Below are 10,298 nucleotides of genomic sequence, written 5' to 3'. Positions count from 1 at the left end.
ATAACCCGTGGGAACTACGGTTACAAAATTAATTAAATTTTCATAATAAAAACTCAAAATTATTAATCAATTACTTTAAATAAATTATTTTAAATAAATTATTAATTAAGATATTTTTTTTAGTTATATAAGTTTATAATCGTTGATTTAAATAAATACGTGAAATTATATCACCTTATAATTTGTATTAACTTTATTTTAATTTTTATTCTAATGTTACTAATTTAATGTAATTAGAGTAACAAATTTAAATTTTGAAATTTAAAATGTAGAATCAATAGGTTTGATAAATGGCATGACATTAATTATGAGACATAAGAGGGTGACACATGTCAAAAAGAGAATTAACTTATTCTTTTACTAGGTTTAAAACCCGTGAAAACCACGGTTAAAAAAGAAAAATAATATATATAATTCAAAATCGTAAGGACTAATCTAATATTTAAAAAAATTATTCACTATAAAGATAGAAACTTTGTCAGTAAGTTTATAATTTATTTTTCAAATAAACATGTACACCGTTATGAATATCCAATTTTCGTTTTGTAAGTTCATATATTTGATAAAAACACAAGTTTGTACGATACAATATATATTTGTAATATATATTTGTGTATACTGATGTATTTTGTGGAATCTATCAAATATCAGTATTTTGTTTTTGTGCATATTGATTGAAATTTTTGTTTGTGTGAAAACTCTAAAAAGATATAACGAAAAATAAAACCAAGAAACATGCGTAATTTATTTTAGTTTTATTTATTTTTATTTTTTCTTGCAATATGATGTATTAAAACTCTAAAAAATATATAATGAAAAATAATTGCATGAAAGAAAACATGATAAAAGAAAAAAACAAAAGACAAATGGATACCAACATGGAAATGAAAGTTAAAATAAGGTGTATGAATGTGTTGGTCATTAGTTTGACAACTATTGCATTTTATAGGGGGGTGGGATAATACTTTTGAAATTAAAGATGAAGATCAATAGTTATATAAAAAAAATGAGTACAGATAATGATGATGAGGATGAGACTGAGCTCGCTTGTGTTGCTTGTAGACTCCGAGTTAGTTCTCTTTTTTCATTTCAACATCCATTAAAGTAAAGTTTGGCCAAATATTTAAAATTACCGTTTTACCATTCATGGCTAGCATAGAAGACAAGTCCCTACAAAGAGCCCAACCAAAATCATTAAAATGAAAGGCTAAATCTTTTTCCATATAAGAAACATCAACTAAAATCAATAAATTCATCATTTTAAATAAAAGGCATAATCTTTATTCATATAAGATGCTCATAAGGAGCCCAACCAAAAATCTGTAGCTTGACCATTTTACCATTAATGTCTTGCATAAAAGCCTATATAGCAAACTAAAATGTAGAAATTGACAGTTTTAAGCTTTAGATGAAAAGTCATGTTTTTATTGCAAATAAAAAAAAAAATAAAAAAAAAATAAAAAACTGAGTTAATTGCTAAATGGAATGAAAAAATCAAAGAAAAGCAAGTTGATATAACACGCAAAAACATCAACTTTTAGGCATAAATTTTATTTACTGCGGGCGACAAAAGAAATCAAATAAATAATTAAGTAAAGTTCACTGCTATTTACGACGCAGTAATAGTTAGAATAGAAAGTAAGATGCCATAATAACCAACTTTTTAAGGGTAATTTTTATTTTTAGAATGACAATAAATTATAAAAAAGAACCTCACATATTCAAATAGGAGACAACCTCTCATATTCAAACAACACCGATAAGAGCTCCTAAAACTAAACACAATAAGACAAAATAAACCCCCAAATGTAAAATGGACAAAACAACAGACCAAATATGAAAGTCTAGAAATCAGAGCACCACCGGATGAATTTTTTGTGAGGATTAAACACACCGGCAAATTTCCAAAAAATAGAAACATCTACAAAAAGCTTGGCCATGATATCTAAAAGTAACCGAGTATATAAGTTCCATAAAAATGACCTCCTTTTTTGCCATATTTTCTATGACAAAAATACCCTTGATGCTCAAAAATATTTAAAAATAAGTCCAGATGAGACTTCAAATAGTCATATCCATCTAAACTATTCATTAAAAATAACCAATAGTATCAATAAAGTTAAAAAAAAATATTTATTTTCCTTTGGAAATTGTCATTTGTAAGGTCAGTTTTTGTCCCACCCATTCTGTCCAACCTTAAGATCTAACAGAAATAACCATCATAGACACATGTATGAATTAAGAGACACAAACGATGAAAACATAAGAGTTAATCTATGGTAGCAGTCTTGGACTCAGGAAAATGAAAGCATAGCTTAATGCTTCTTACAGACTTAAACCTCGATAACACAAGAGAGCATCTGAATGCAAGTGAGCAAGAAATTCCTTACTAAATAAATAGTTACTTGATAAGGAACATTCTTTGCATCTCAAAGATTGGTTTCCAGAACACATTCTACTTTGCTATTCTTGTAATGAATCATTCCTCATCATATACAATAGCTACATTGAAATAAAGAAATAAATTATTTTGTTGTACAGAACAACCCCTAAGTTTTCATCTTTCTAACTCAATGAAATTAATGTAGACGAATTGCTTTCAGATCAGTGAAATCAAAACTAAAAAATTTAAAATAGAGTAAACTAAACTCACCAAAATCAGAAGAGAATGATTTATATTGCCACTTTGTTGCATCAAGAACCTGCATAAATAAAATAAAAGAAAATAAAAAATAAAAAAAAAAACTGATTTTCTTACACTGTGGATTTGCAAGATCGGATTAGCTTTTCAAATCATAATTTTATCACAGAACAATACATATAATGTATAAATGTTCTTAAAATGGACAAATCTTATTACCCATCTTGTTGTTTCCTATTGTACAGATTAATCAAAAAATTGGTTATAAATTTACAATAGACTGATGAGATGATGATTTATATATTCTTTAAGAATCAAATTTTGATACCTTTGTATACCGTCCTTTAACATACATCTTTCCCAACTAAGTTCTTTCAAATACGATGCATACTTGACAATTGATTCAGTGAATTCACCCACCGAACCTATACATCATTAAAGAACTGTAAAAATCGCAAACCCAAAATCTTGAAATTTTATAGACCCATATTAACTGATTAAAGAAATAGGAATACAGAATCAAAAAAAATAAATAAGAATGGAACATGATTATGTAAAACACATCTACACCGAAAAAAAAAGTAGGGAAAAAATATATCAAACAAAACACACTTCAATCGATATCAATCAGACTCTCTCTAACCATTTAGCAATACCAAAAATCGAAACCTTTAATTGGATTCCATATGACCATTCACCTAGAAAAAAAAAACAAACTTGCATCCCGTGTGGGAGTTAGATATCCAGACGAACCTTTACTCCTTGTGTAAACTTGCAAAAAATGTGAAAAATAAGTTGCGACTGCCTAAGCTCTTTGGGTTGAGAAAGATAGAAACCTGGAGGTATAGAGAAAGGGAGAGGAAATAGCCGATGGTGGTTGTGGAGGAGAAGGCAGCGGCCATCAAAAGCAATAACTGGAACAATAGCTCCTTATTTAGATAGAAACGTGGTGGATTTGAAAGGGATTGCCGAGATTTTTGGGTGAGCATTCGATTTCGACCGATAAACATCGAAGAGAATCAAACTTTGAAATGTGATTAGGTTTTCATGTGTGAGTAAATTGTGGAGATATTATGGAACCATTTTAAAGTAACGAATCTACTATTAATGATTACTGTAAAATCGGAAACTGCTTAAAATAGATGAATGGGTAATCAATACAAGGATTTGAATATCTTTTTGAATTCGAAACAGAGTTTGATTTTTTTGCAGATCACGATCCTGTGAGCGGTGGCATTTTCGGAAATTCAGTTAGACATTTGAGCGGGAAAAATCGATTGGGGAAGGGCTAATAGATTGCCACGTGGCAATTTGGTACTTATTTATTAGATTAGGAGATTAGAATAGGAATATTTTGACCAAATTTTAGAAAACTAGTCTCATGGACAAGCCAGATCGAGTTTTAAATAATAATTAATGAAAACTTAAAACCACAACTATGAGTTACGATTCTAAGAAGTACTAAATGATAAACCACATAAAGTAAAGCACAAAAAACTATCTCCATAAATGGGTTGGATGGCTATCCTCTTAAATCTTGGTTTTCATGTTAGCAAGTTGAACAAAACCGCCTTTAAAAGTAATATATATATATATATATATATATATATATATATATATATATATATATATATATATATATATATATATATACTAGCCGTTTACCCGCGCCAAGCGTCGGGCGGCAAAGAGTTTCTTTCGTAAGATAGTTTTAATGTGATGATTAGTTTCTTTTAGACGTGGGCTATTCATTGTGGCCATTTTGGTAGACTATTTCGTGTCGAATAGTTCATTTCAAATGATAGTTTCTTGCTAGGTGCATAATCATACAATACGACAGAAGTTGAGTCTACATTTGGAATTTCATCTAATAGTTCATACTTGATTTTACAATATATAAATAACAACAATCTGCAATCATGTAGTTTTGTACATTTATAACATGTCCAATATATAAACTACACCAACCTGCAATCATGTTGCTTCATCTGCTAGCCATGCATTAAACATCAAATGAGCATCTAAGATCCATATTTGAAGAAATTGTAAAATAATAAGTTGTTGACTGTACCTTGTTAATCACATAAAACTTTTTTGTACACAGCGTTTGATGTGTAGATTCCATAATTCAAACGTTTTTTCCGGCTTTACTAATACCTTGGTATTGACACGTGATATTCCTCTGGACAACGCCACATAAAGTTGGCCATGTGAAAATACCGATTCTGGTAGATAAACACCTACATTTGGAATTGTTTGTCCTTGAGCTTTACTGATTGTCATAGAGAAACTAAGCTGAATTGGAAACAACTTTCTCTTTAGTTTAAATGGGAACATCTCATCGTCAGAAGGACATAGATGAATTCTTGGTAAAAACACTCTTTTTCCAGCATGTTGACCAACAACTATCTCTACATCAATGACATTTTATTGGAAAGCTCGACATATCAATTTGGTGCCATTACATAACCCATTTGGAAATGGTTTAAAGAGAACACACCACCCAATAGATTCCCTCCATAAATAAAACACATCATTTGTTGTGAAACAACTGCTACCAATTTCTCTCTCTAATAGAAAATGTAATATTTTTATAAACAAAATACTTATGATAAGTTATGAAAATGAAAATAAGATATAAATAGTTTTTTAGACATACATTTTGCCCTTGAGTCTTTCCAAATGAAATCCACACGAACGGATGTCAAAATATACCACAAATTGAAGTTTAGTAGCAATGAAAATGCATCAACGTAAATGTGACCGTTCATGATTCTACAAACTGAAAGTCAGATGTGTCAAACTGAATTTCCAAAATTGCCCCTTATGTTAATATAAATCTGGAAAAATATAAACTATTTATTATTTATTATTTTATATTATATTATTCTTAATTTTGTTCCTGATTTCCAATTGAAATTTGAAACATGTAAATATGATAAAAATGGAAAGAATCCCCTTAATTAGCAAATACGTAACTAATTTCTATTCATTGTGATCCTTTTTCTACCCGCGCCAAGCGCTGGGTACGAACTTTTTTTAATTAGTTTATAGAGACGATTAGTTATAAGTTTTACACACATTAGTTAATAAAATGGTACCAAACTAAAAGGAAAATGGAAGACTGTGTTGAACAATTACAAGACTATATATTTAATGTCTAAAGGTTTACCACGAAAAAAAAAGGATATGATGAGGCCATGGTTCGATTTTAATTAGCAACATCAAAACATTCTTTCTAAATACTATGTTGCACTCTAATCTTCCCTCATGAATTCTTTTTTTGGTTTTTTTGGAGATAGCAACAGATGATCCATGAATTTGAATGAAAAAATTGTTTTGAGTTCATCTAATAAAGTCATGAGTTATGTTTTTTTTTACCTAACACCAAAAAGACATTATCCTTTTTCTTATATCACTTCATTTATAAAGTAACCTATCTAAATATGAGCAAAAAGTGCTAACAATATTTTCAAACTTCTTTATTTCTATTAAAAAGCAAGTCTTCGTGTAGAACTTATATTGTTAACCAAATGAAAAAGGATCTGGATAAAAATATTTTAGTTAAAAGTTGATGTTATTAAATATTAGTCAAGATTTAAATTTGTTATACGTTGGAAAAAAAATTAAAATCTAACATGTTTAACATATTTTGACTATTTCACTTGGAAATCAACATGTCAATTTATTTTAAATAGTTTCATTAAAATTTAACCAGTAAGGAATGACAGAACATCAAACTAATTCACCTCAAATCGTAACATTACAGTATTGATCAATGGATTAAAACTCATTAAACACACATAAGACTCCGACTTCTTTATAACCTATATTACTTCTTTATAACCTCCATTCCTTTCCATTAGCCACTTCCATCAAAATGTCAATTAACAACAATATGAGCCTGCAGGTATTGCTACAAACACAAAAGGTAACACACAAACATTTATAAATCATATAGAATCACCTTACACAGATAAAAATTCATATGATAAATATACTTTCTATAACCATCTTGTTATTATATTATTATTTTACTTACAACATGATATACCCTCATTCTTCATATTCGAAGCAATTCCTAAATGAACATTTAGACAACTAACCATAAATCGAAAGGTCATATTTCTTCAGAAGTATTCCAATAAACTAATAGTTAACCCTTTTAGTGATAAGATAAAAGTATAAAACTAACCTTAGTAGTATTAAGGAAAAGCCCACTCCCTACAGGATATGATCTCTCAGAGTATTAGGCAAAATGCATTTAACACATTATTTCTAGTTTTGGTTTTTTTAATTACAAACCTTTCTATTTAGCCTGAGAAATTAATAGCTCCAACATATATAACAAACAAAATTGAAACCCCACCTAAAATATCCCACATAATTACTTCACCTTGTACGACTCCACCACATTGGCATGTGCTTCATATTTGGTGGTTTCAACATACAAATCCCTTGATTGATTAAATTAATTTCTCAATGTTAGCAGCTTCCATCACTTTCCTCTTTCACCTAAATCCTAGTTCATTCCAGCAAGTCCAAACCTCTGCGACATCAATAGTGGCTTCCTTAATCTTCAAATTCCTAATTGAATTTTTTGAAACTGCCAAACACAAATGGAGGAGATTAAAACCCACCATAAACATAAATATAGAAACAAAAAAGAGATCATTAATAGGATAATAAGATGATAGATTTGAGATTTATAGGAGGTAAAGTTGTAGTGTAAGAACTATATTGACGCAATCGTTTATAAATAAACAATATAATAGAAGTCCTAAAAATAGTTCAACCAGGATATTGCATCATCTAGATGATCTATGTTGCAAGATTTCAGATTTGTAGCTGTGTTGCAATCGATATCTACAATCATATGATCAAAAACCGGAACAACAAGAAAGAAACAAAATAAGTAAAAACAAATCATTAAGAACTCAAACTTGTGATAATTTTAACACCCCTGTTAGGAATCAAACATGTTAGAACTAGAAGCCGTTATAACACAAATGAGTAAAAAACTAAAACAATAATGAAACAAAAAAAATTGAACATTTAACAGAGAAAGAATAAGAGACGGGGAGTTTGGTGGTTAATGGCGGCGATTGATGGTTTAGATCTAGGGTTTGCAGTGAGATTTAGGCAGGCAAAGGGGGAGAAGCGCAAGGGACAATAACGATGGTGGTGGTGAGTTTTTTTGTTAGAGAGAGACAGATAGGGGGGAGAAGGAGGTGGTAGCGGTGGCTTCTAACAGAGAAAATAAAGGAGAGATTTTTTTAAATGTATAATGAAATCATGATTTTTTTTAAATGTATAACAATGTGGTTATTTTTTTTATTAAGCCTTATTAAAATCATGATTTTTTTTAAATGTATAATGAAAAGTTTCATAAATAAAAATGGAAACATTAAAGTATTGAAAAAAAAACACCATTTGCCTAAGCAACAAAGCTTAACAAAATGGAAGGAATGAGATTCATTGGGGAATCGTTCATTCCATTCCATCAAGCAAAATAGATGACTCCCCAGGATTTCCATTTCCCTTTGTTGTAGATCTTATACCATTATCCATGTGTTGTAATTTGTAAATAAAATAATTTTTTTTAACTTAACACAGAATCAACGACAAAGTAAGGAAAATTATATTTTTTAAACAAAATTATATAATAATTACTTTTGAAACCTGATACAAGTTAGGAATAATTGCAAGAAACATCAATGTTAAATAATAATCTTACTGTGAGCATCTTGGCTGGATCAAAAATTTGCATAGGTGGACAAGAACCAAAGATTTTGTGAGCATCAGAGATAGAATCAGATATTAATGAAGTAAACTAATATAGGAATGAGTACTGACAAAGGAGGCCATTTATGATGCTTCTAAAATCTCCTTGTCTCTTATTTTGAACTGCTACAATTACCCAAAAATTTAATGTCACCAAAAAAAATAAGTCACTCTCATCTGAGTGTCAAGTAAGCTTTCTCAAATTAAGGTGAAAAGTTTTGGGCTCAAGAATGAGGTTTAGCGCCTGAAATCAAGATTCATAGTGAAAGAAACTAACAAACTTTAACTGGAACTTACATGAATCCTTTGGTCCAGGTACTAAAAAGTATAATGAGGCATAATCTTCTCAAAAGGGATTTGGAAATTTTGAAATCCGAGATATCCATATTCCTCTGTTTTCAATACCAATGGCTTCATCCAAGTGTAATAATCCCTGCAAAGGATGGAATGAAATTGTCCATTATGTTAATTATCACTTGGGGTTTGATTTTGCCACACACATTCACAATGTACATTAAGAATAGGAAGTCCTTTCAAAAGTCAATAATTTTTAAGCTTTAAAAGTTAGAAATCTTACCTTTATACAAATACAACAATGTAAATATTGAAAATGGCTTTAAACCTGTCTAGGGTCTGAGTAGTATGAAGAAGCTCTACATATTCAGTTTCTCATCTTACAACATATATGACGTGAAAAAAAAGTAAGACATACAGTTAAAAACATAATGATGTTGTCAAGGTCTTTTTCACTGATGTACATTAAAAATTTGTTATAGCTTATAAACATTGGTAAGATCCATCAGTCAATCCAAATAAACATCATCTCTTCATCTGTTGTATTTTTTTGTAAGTTAGTATATGTACTTAAAGAAAAGAAAATAAGAAATAAATATCACCTATTTGAAATTGTTCCTCTTACAGCCATATTAAGAACTTGAAACCTTGAGGGAGGGTTGTAAAGATACTAATCACTCAAGAACCACCCGATATGAAAGGAAAACAAAAAGGAAAACACAATAGAAGAACAAAAATCAACATGAGAGAGGACATAAGCTAAGATCTGGATGTTACCTTTTCATTTGACGTTTAAAACCTGAAAGTAGTTTCTTATTATATTTGAGAAAATCAAATCTGTAACTTTGTTATTTTGTGCTAGGTCCGCTTTATGACCTGAAATTCATGCATCAGCAAAGAAAATAAAATTTTCAAATTACTAAAAAAAAATTGAAACAATTTTAAATGCAGAAGGTAATTGAGCCTCAACTCAAAATTCGGGGATTGAGAACAAAGTTATGCATAGTAAAGACTGAAAAGTATCTGAAAAAATCAAGAATCGGCTTATAATTACCTTTGAGTTCTTCAATGTGCTTGACAATTCGCGCCTAGCCATCGCTGATAATTTGAAATTAGGGTTTCGGCAGAGCCCTCTCAATCCGGCTCCCCGAAATGGATGGGATCAACAGAAAGGCATGAGTAGAAACGCCTGTGAAGTTGAAATGCATGTCAAGTTGATTACGAAGGAGACGGAAAGAAGAGAGTTTTCATTTCCTTTCTGATGGCGATCGAGAGAGAGAAAGAGAGGCGAGAGAGAGAGAGAGAGGGAAAAGTAACGGATTTATGGGCGAAGGGAAAACCCCGAGGCACGATATCATCTTTGAAATAGATGGGTTTTTTGGATGATGGGACGTCTTCGGTGGGGGAGGTCGGCAGCCTTGGACCTTCGGTGGGAGACGTTGGTGGAGACGGATGAAGAAGTAAGGACGTTGGTTTCAAACCCATTTGACCCACCAGGGAAATCATTGATCTCGATTCCAGTTTTTCTGATCTGGGATTTTCTCTTTTCTTTCTTGATGGTCTTCCTTAACTTCCCCGA

The 10,298-nt window shown here is 30.4% G+C and overlaps 1 long non-coding RNA gene across 1 annotated transcript; it reads right to left on the bottom strand.

Annotated features, from left to right (window-relative positions):
* Positions 1-6,826: 6,826 nt before the first annotated feature.
* On the bottom strand, positions 6,827-9,591 carry LOC145125542 (uncharacterized). Its single transcript, XR_013716040.1, has 3 exons — positions 9,497-9,591; positions 8,723-8,858; positions 6,827-7,247 (listed from the first exon to the last, which is right to left on the bottom strand). It is a non-coding gene; the product is annotated as an uncharacterized LOC145125542 (long non-coding RNA).
* Between the last annotated feature and the right edge of the window lie 707 nt (positions 9,592-10,298).

The sequence above is a fragment of the Lactuca virosa genome, chromosome 7 (assembly GCF_052849685.1).
Source record: "Lactuca virosa cultivar CGN04683 chromosome 7, Lactuca_virosa_CGN04683_v6, whole genome shotgun sequence".
Taxonomy (NCBI): Eukaryota; Viridiplantae; Streptophyta; class Magnoliopsida; order Asterales; family Asteraceae; genus Lactuca; species Lactuca virosa.
Note: the sequence above shows the minus strand (reverse complement) of the source record. Positions and strands in the feature narration are given on the sequence as shown.